This window comes from Vicugna pacos, chromosome X, assembly GCF_048564905.1.
Source record: "Vicugna pacos chromosome X, VicPac4, whole genome shotgun sequence".
NCBI lineage: Eukaryota > Metazoa > Chordata > Mammalia > Artiodactyla > Camelidae > Vicugna > Vicugna pacos.
Genome location: NC_133023.1, coordinates 104076560 through 104085530, shown reverse-complemented (window position 1 = coordinate 104085530; position 8971 = coordinate 104076560). Strand labels below are relative to the sequence as shown.

General features: G+C 41.6%; 1 non-coding gene across 1 annotated transcript; it reads right to left on the bottom strand.

The window, feature by feature from the left end:
* Window positions 1-6501: 6501 nt before the first annotated feature.
* On the bottom strand, window positions 6502-6574 carry TRNAS-AGA (transfer RNA serine (anticodon AGA)). The gene has a single exon. It is a non-coding gene; the product is annotated as a tRNA-Ser (tRNA).
* Between the last annotated feature and the right edge of the window lie 2397 nt (window positions 6575-8971).

The window sequence follows — 8971 nt, the reverse complement described above, 5'->3', positions numbered from 1 at the left end:
CTTGACTCTTCCATTTAACCAAGATTTTACTGACAGATGCCATGTCAGGCTAATTCCTATTCATCTTTCTGGTCTCAGAGAGAATGCCATATTTTCCAGGAGGCCTTCTCTGTCCCCTCTGCCCCTCTGGCAAGGTCAGATCCCATGTTATACACTCTCAAAGCACCCTGTTCTTTTCCTTCAAAACATTTCCCAGCTCCTTGAAGGAAGGAACCATACCTTTCTTTTTTACTATTGATACCCCAACACCTAGCAGAGTACCTGAAACAGAGGAGGTGCTCAGTAAATATTTGACTCAAAAAATGAAGGGGATATAGCAGAAAACCTTTCTTGGAATCCATTAAAAATTGACACATATTGTAAAATAAATTCATACAATGACTGAAACCAAGATCAAAAATTATCTTCAAGAATCTGCTTTAATGAAGAGACAATAGTGACTTCTTATCACTATAGCAATTGTTGATTAGTAAATGGATACTCTTAAAGTACTTGAGGAAAATTACTTCCTTGAGTAGATTATCTAATCCCTGAAATTATATTTCTGATATAGTGTGTATCAGTCAGTATGAGTTGTGTTATGCTGTGGTAACAAACAATCCCACCCATCTTAGTGGTGTAATGCAACAAAGTTCCATTTCTCATTCACATGGCATCTCCAGTGCTTTGCTCCTCATAGTCACTCAGGAATGCAGGCTTGTGAAGGCTCCTTTGTCAAAATTTGCTTTCACCATCACCATGGCTGGGGTAAGGAACGTCAAGCATTATGCACGGGCTCTTCAAGCTTCCACCAAAAAGTGACATGGTTATATGTCTGATAAGGGGTTAATATCTAAAATATAAGCAACTCACTCAACTCCATAGCAGAGAAACAAACGTCTTGATTAAAAACAGGGGAAAGACCTGAAAAGACATTTTACTAAAGACATACAAATGGCCAAAAGACACATGAAAAAATGCTCAACATCACTGATCGTCAGGGAAATGCAAATCACAATCACAATGAGATATCACTTCACACTTGTTAGAATGGCTATCATCAAAAACTCAAAAGATAAGTGTTGGCAAGGATGTGGATAAAAGGGAATTTTTTATAATGTTGGTGAGCATGTAAATTGGTACAGCCATTATGGAAAGCAGCGTGGAGGTTCCTCAAAAAACCAAAAATAGAACTACCATATGATTAGGCCATCCCACTTCTGAGTCTACATCTGAAGGAAGTGAAATCACTATCTCAAAGAGATATCTGCACCTCCATGTTCACGGCAACGTTATCCACAATAGCCAAGATATGGAAACAACTTAAATGTTTGTTGACAAATGAATGGATAAAGAAGATATGCTTTATATATAATACAATATTATTCAGCCATAAAAGAAGGAAATCCTGCCATTTGTAATGACATGAATGATCTCTGTGCCATTATGCTAAGTGAAATAAGCCAGATACAGAAAGACAAATATTGCATGATCATACTTATATATAGAATTAAAAAAAAAACTGAACTCATAATAATAGAGAGTAGAATTGTGGTTACCAGAAGCTAGGGTGTCGGAAAATAGGAAAGATTAATAAAAATAATAAAATAGAATGGTATTTTCCAGGAGCTGAGAAGAGGGGGTAATGGGATGTTAGTGTTTAATGAGGACAGAGTTTCAGCTGTGCAAGATGAAGAGTTCTGGAGACATCTGATGGTGATGATTGCTTGATATGAATGTACTTAATATCACTCAACTGTACACTTAAAAATAGTTAAGAGAGTTACACCAGAAACTGACACATTGCAACTGACTATACCTCAATATAAAACTAGTTAAGAGAGTAAGTTTTATGTCATGTTTTGCCACGATAACAAATTGGAAAAATAAATAAAAAGATTTTCCAGGGAAAGATGTTTAATTTAAAATTGAAGAAAAGAAAATATTATACTCCTTTTATTATGAAAATGGAACCAAGGTTGGTAAAAATAAGATGAGTTGCACAAAGATCTATATTTGAAAACTTGGTTCCATTTAGAGCAGTAGATGCTGCATTGGGTTACCTTGCATGTAATATTAAAATGTTGGAAAACAGAAACAAAACCAAATTAAATCCTCTTGTTTTCATAAGTTAATGCCCAAAGATGTTAAGTTCCAAAATTGAAATCTCCTCTCCTTGAAAGTGAAATCCAAAGCCGAGAATTCTTAACTCCAAAGAAATTAAAGAATTTCAAAAATTATTCTAATTTTTTGTTTCGCACAGTCTCAGCCACAGGTATCCCCAGAGACTGGGTAGAGTAAGGCTTTCTTCAACAGCTGCTGCTGGGGCTGCCTTCCCCTGGAATGGATATTGTTCCTTGGAAGTTGAATTAACCTCCCTTGGGCTCTGCTTTTGAGAGCCCCATGACTGCGGCCATGCGGGTCTCCTCCTTTCCTCCAGCTCACACTAAGCACATGTCTTTAACCTGCCCCACCGTGATAGGGAGTTGGTCTTCACCCCAAATGCAATGGATCCATTGAAATGTTTTAAGAAGGAGGCTGACATGATGAGCAGATGTGAATTCTAAGTAGATCCTATTTACTGCGGAGTGGAGCGTAATTGGAAGGGGGGTTGAGATCAGTGGAAAGAAGATCAGTTGTGAGAGTTGAAGAGGCCAGACTAGAGCTGATGACAAGGTGGTGGCAGTGGTGACAGAGGGAAGTGGAGGAGTGGCTTTAAAGATGTCAGGAAGTAAAATCAGCAGTACTGATTTGATGTGGAGGCGGAGAGAAAGTTTTTTTTTTTTCATGCAGTGCCTATGTAGTGCTCTTCCTTTCTTTTCTTTTTTCTTTCTTTGTTTCTTTGTCTCTTCCTTTGTTTGTTTGTTTCTTTCTTTCATTGAAAAACATTTACTGAACACTGGCTACATCGATTCTATGTTTTAAGAACTGTGCTCTGTACAGAGGGGGATAACAAGAGGTACCTGCTCTCAGGAAACTCAGTCCCTTTGGTGAAGCTGGATACAATTTCAAACACCTATGTGCTAATAACAACATCTACTATGTGTTAATTCCTTGATGCTGTGCCTGGCACTTTACGTATTCAGTAGTCCTTTGGCCTTGGGCTGTGTATTTATTATATGTGGTTTCAGTGATTGTTCCCCAACATGTAGCCATTAGTAACTCTGACGGAGGTGCTGGGAGGTTGGCACATGGGGAGGCGTCTAGCCCAGCACCTGGCATCTGAAGATCCACATGGTTCTGCCCTCTCTACCCATCACTGCCCACAGAAAGGCTCTAATTAAGGATTCAACAGGTTAAAGTCCTCTTTGAACCCCAATTTTAGGATTGTAAGTATTCTGGGAATCCTAGGTGTCCATCGTCACCTCCAACTTGCTACTCATCCCAAGTGGGACACCAGGGTCCTGAGGAAACTCTTGTGCAGGGTGTGACTATGATTTACTGGACAGGAAGAGAGGACCTCTTCCTCTTCTTCATCCCAAGAACATCCAGCAGATATTTCACCCCTTGAAAAATAGAATGAGGCTTCTTTCCCACAAGCTCCTTGTGGATTTGAGACCATTGTTCTGGGCCCGTTGGCAATGATGGGTTCCTCCTTTAGGGTCTGGACCCCAGTTGGCCCAGACGCTGAGAGTTCCGGTCAGCCCATCTTTCCCCCAGCCTCTTCTCAGCACTACTTTCTCCCCTCATCTCTCAGTGCCCTGAAGCCTGGATATTTAGAAATGAAGTCTGAGTAATGAGGTTGAGTAACAACCAGCCTGAGGTGGAATCAACCCAGTGACCTCAAGGGGAAAGAATGTTTTTTCTAAATGACTTTTTTTCTTTTAGGTTTTCAAAGGAATGGGTACTGAACTTTTCATTTCACACATCACAAATTTACATCTTCAAATGCTGGAAACATCAACACCTCAGGGAAACAGAGTGTAAAGTCTGTGGACGTCTGCTCACCTGGAGCAGCAGTCGTCTTGGAGAAAACTGTAGTCTCCTGAACCAGCCCGTCATGAGGCCTTGGTGCCTCCGACCTGACGGAGGGCCATCTTCGACCTGCTTATAATGGAAAAGCCCAGGCAGCGTGTTCCCTGAACTAGGCTGCTAGAAAAACCAGAACTTCAGTTTCCCCAGAAAGTCAACAATGAAGCCATTGTGTCTCACCGGAGCGAGACAGGCTTGGAGGAGCTGTTTCTCGCTGCGGTGTAACACCTTCGATGGGGCCTTCCTCCGCGGCCCAGGCCCGCTGCGCTGGGAGGCAGCGTTCCACAGGTATTTCCTGATGGCCCCCTCTCACAGGTCCCTCTCAACGTGTGCATTCACGGCCAGGTCGTTTATCTGCCTGCCACCTTGGGCTGATGAAAATGTTACTTTGACTTATGGCTTGAGCACTTCCTCAGAAAGTTGGGGACCCCAAGTGAGTTCCACTCCTAACTTTCTTCATGGAGAGGTTTTCATTGTTTATAGTCTGTGACTTTTGGATGGCAGCCAATGCTAAAGCCAAGAGGAAGCCTTTCTCTGTGGGTTTTCGCCTGCGTCCACCACCATGATAAATATGTGGTGTGATTATCAGTATATTTGACTTTATATAAATGCTTTCTTGGTCTGAGAGGACATCTGTGTAGTTTGCAAGTTCATCCATTGTCCTCTGCTGTTAATGGGCAGTCATGTATTCATGTAATTATTATGAGATCGAGGCAGCCTCTTTCCAAACTCTCATACATCACATGGTAAAGAAAACCCAGACATGTTTGGATTAAGAAAAAATAGCCTTCCACCAGACCTCTCTTATAATTCCTGGAAGATAAGTCAATTATACTGAGACTTAGCAGTACAGAAAAAGTAAGCTTACCTGAGGACTGGTAGCAAATCACAGAACTATTATTTCACTAGGAGGACAGTTTTTGTCTTGGATTACAACTGAGAGAAGTGGTAAAATCTGTTCTGACAATCTTCAGGCGTAATAGAAACGGTCATGCCTGGTTTGGTTAAGGCATTGCATTGTTGCAATTTAGGGGGGTGCCATGAGGCTGTCCAGAGACCTAGGTGCCATCTAGGGGTGATGGTTAGTGGTGGGCAGGGTTTATCAAGAGCAGCTTCTTGGTTGGGTCACCACATTCTAGAGAGGTGATTTTTTAGAACTTACTATTACTAGTTTATCAGAAAGCATACAACTCAGGAATAGCCGGATGAAAGACATGCGTGGGCAAGTTATTGTGGGGGTGGGAGGTGGCATGGAGCTTCTCTGCCCTCTCTGAGCACGCCACGCTCCCGGCACCTACATGTGTTCACCAATCAGGAAGCTAGAGAAGTAGTTCTTAATCTTTTTGGACTCATGGGCCACTTTGGGAATCTGAAAGAACCTATGGTTTATTTCACATCCCCACGTGCTCATAAGCACATGTGCACACATTTATACATAGAATTTAACAGAATTGCTGGAACTCCTAAAGACTTATCCTACAAGAATATGAAGCGCAGGTTAAGAACTCCAACTCTGCAGTCTGCTTCTCAGCCTCAAACTGTGTTACATTGCCAGAAGTGAGGATAGACTCATACTAACTGAAATACTAGACAGTAACATATAAAGCAAGAAGTCAGTGACTCTGTAACAGGACTACCCTCTTGCCAGAAGCCAGAATGTTTTTGGGCCTCCTTCTCAGTATCCAGAGAACTGGGAAGCAGAATCATAAAGCCAGATATTGCTTGGAGAGATGGGTAGTGCGGGGTGGTCTTTTTCACTCCAGCACCGAGGGACCTTGGTGATCTGTTCCTGTCCCAGAGCAAAGATCATTTCCTTAGCGACCCCAGATCCGGGATTTCTCTCCCTCGAATGGTGCTAGATATACATGACAACTTGTCTTTCTTTGAACTTGATTCTCCAGGCTGGTCAGTCCTCCTGATGAGCTCGTTCTTTCTTTAGATTGTACCTGTTCCCTGGAGCTTTGGAGCCATGTCTTTCTCCTCCAATCCTAGGGCACCCATAGCCTTAGCTTATAGCTCACAGGTATGGAGGGTTCACGAGAACAGGGGATGGATCGAATCCCTGGGGTTTGCTACCTTTAGCTGTCCTAGGAGCTTACAAGAAAGCCAGAAGGGGCTCCTGGAAATTTGATGTGGTTTGTGGCAGTCATGTTTGCACTGGCCCTGCGATAGAGTTGCACTTGAGACAGGAGAAGACAGCAGCTGTGCGTAGTCAAGGAGGCTGTGAGCCACCATTTTCCCCAAATGACTGATTCAGAGAGTATCTATGCACGTTTTAATGAAGTGTGTTTGTACTGAAGACCATATTTCGAGCCACTTTGCCAAAACTCCATCTGTACGTTGTGCCCCCTTGGCTTCCATCTTTGAAGATCCAAGGTGGCCTGCAGAATGAAATCGTTACATGCCAACTTTGAGGGGCAGTTCCATGGCCTCTTGAAACACTGATGTTTGGGTATTCTCTGATATCCAAAAACATCTTCTTTTTTTAAATTATTATTTTTATTATTTTTGGAGGGAGAGGTAATTAGGTTTATTTATTTATTTTTTTAATGGAGGTACTGGGGATTGAACCCAGGACCTCATGCATTCTAAGCATGTGCTCTACCACCGAGCTATACCCTCCCCACCAAAAAACATCTTTATTGACTCAGGTAACATACCTATGATGGTAAAAGAAAACCTTCCGAAGTAAACAGGAAGACTCGGTTGGCCTTTCTGGAACCCTAGTGGGGCAAGGTTGTTCTGGCCCGCCAAGGCCGCTGGGGGAATTGGTGTAGTAGCCACGCCTGAGAAGGGAACCCCCAGCCTCGGCTTTTAGTTACCAGTAGACGAGCTGGACATCTGGAAAGATGAACAGTATCTTCCAACAGTTATCACCTCCCTGTCAAAAGTTTGACAGTTGAGCTGAGGCCTAATATCTCAAACAATAAGGGCAAAATGTTGCAAACTAACGACTGGTCCTGGAGAGAAAGGGCTGTCCGTGGCACCGAGCGCTCGGCCCTGGGGCACTGCCTTGCATTTTCATTCTTTCGACTAGCCTTACACCTCGTAAATCTGTCAGTCATTTCAAATAAAATTTCTATTTGTGTTGGGCAAGCCATTGCCAGTATTTTATGAGAACTCTCTGGCAAACTGGTGAGACAATGAAGGCTGTATTCCATGTTGAAATAAGGAGAGAAAGGGAGTTTTTATCTTCACTGATCATTTCTTTGCTACCTCTAATTCTGCACACCTATTAAAAAGCTAGTGTCACATTTCCTTCAGTTTGGAGAATTTAAGTTGAATCTTCTCATTTGGGTTGCCATCTGGTGTGCTACTAACAGTCTCAGAGAGTAAGAGGCCATCTGTTAATACTTTTTCCAGGAAGCTTTTTATAGAGCAGTGAAGTGGCAACTCTCAAAAACACATTGTAATGACTTACAAGATCTTGGGTTTCTGGACAAGTTGAGGCCGATATTTTATTTCTACCAACAGTATTTTCTTCCATTCAGGAGAGACAGAGGAATCAATCAGTATGGCATATTTGCATGCAAAAATTGCTTATCTCTGAAATGTGGGGAGCCATCAGATGAACAAGTTCTTGGTCTTAGGGTATTTCAAATGGAAGATGGTAAATATCTACTGAGAAGTAATAAGGAGGATGATGATGTTGATAGTCACTTACTGAGCACTCACCGTCTTCTGCCCACTGTGCCAAGTGCTTTATACCCATTGTCTTATTCTCTCCTTACAATATAACCCTGAGAAAGAGCTGCCGTTACTGTGCAATTTACGGATGGAAAACACTTGGTGCTCATAGAGGTTAATGACTAGCCCGTGGCACAGAAGAACTAGTCATAGCCAGGACTAGAACACGGTTTTCTTGTTTTATTTTTCAGACTCCAAAGCCTGTGCTATTAATTATGAGCTATTCTTTCTCACTGTCCTATGAAAGTTAGAACAATATCATTTTTGTAATCAGCTGGATACCAGCAACTTAACTTTCTATTACTAGAAATAAAGGTTTAAATAAATTTGATCCAGCACATCTGATGGTTTGGATTAATAAGAGTATGGGTCAGCGTGGGTCAGGTTTTGATGTAGTTACAATTAACCCCCAAACCTCAGTGGCTTAGCAGAAAAACATATTTATTGCCCAGGCTGCTTGCCTGACAGCTCATAGGAATTCTGCTCATTATGATTACTCACACTGCTGGAGCCTCCATCCCTGTACAGGCTTTGATGATCACAATGGCACTGGTTCCTTCTCACTTCCTTGCACATTTCGTCGGCTGAAGCAAGGAATTGCTCAACCCAAATTGGAAGATACAAGCTAAATTCTCCAAAGGTGTTGAGGAATTTCAAATCCTACTACATGTGTGCCCAGAAGGAGGATTTCTGACCCTCTGTTCACTGAGCATTTCTCAATTTGAGATTACAGTAAATGGTCCTAAAGGATACCTTTGCATTGGCTGGACTACAGTGTATTTCCATTTTTTTTCTAATGTCATTCATTGTACTTTACAGAACACACCTTGTCTGAACCAACCTCCTTTCTCTTTTGCATCTCCATCCTATGAGCATCAGAGGATATCTCTATACATAAATCATCCCAGTATCTTTTTCATCCAATTGGAATTTACTTCAAAGATGAGTTCAAGTCATAGAATTTAATTTTTTGTTAATATCCCAGTATTTCAATTTCAACTATGTTTAGAAAGATTTGCTCTTAGAAGTTTTCCTGTATATTCAAAATAGACTTTCTTTTGCATTTGAGATAAGCCAATCGTGGAGATATCAATGTTGTGACAAAATTTAAAAGATGACTTGAATAGCAGTTTGGACAAGGCTATTGCTCAGGTGTCCCTTCATGTTCATTGGGCCACAGGGGTGTGGTGTACACAGGGATAATTTTTAGGCAAGTCAGTGCATCCTTGTTAGACAGTATGACTTTTGGAGGATTATCAAAGTAAACAATAATACTTACACATCTATTTTATTTTATTTTTGTTATGTTTTTCTTTTACATTTACTGTTTATG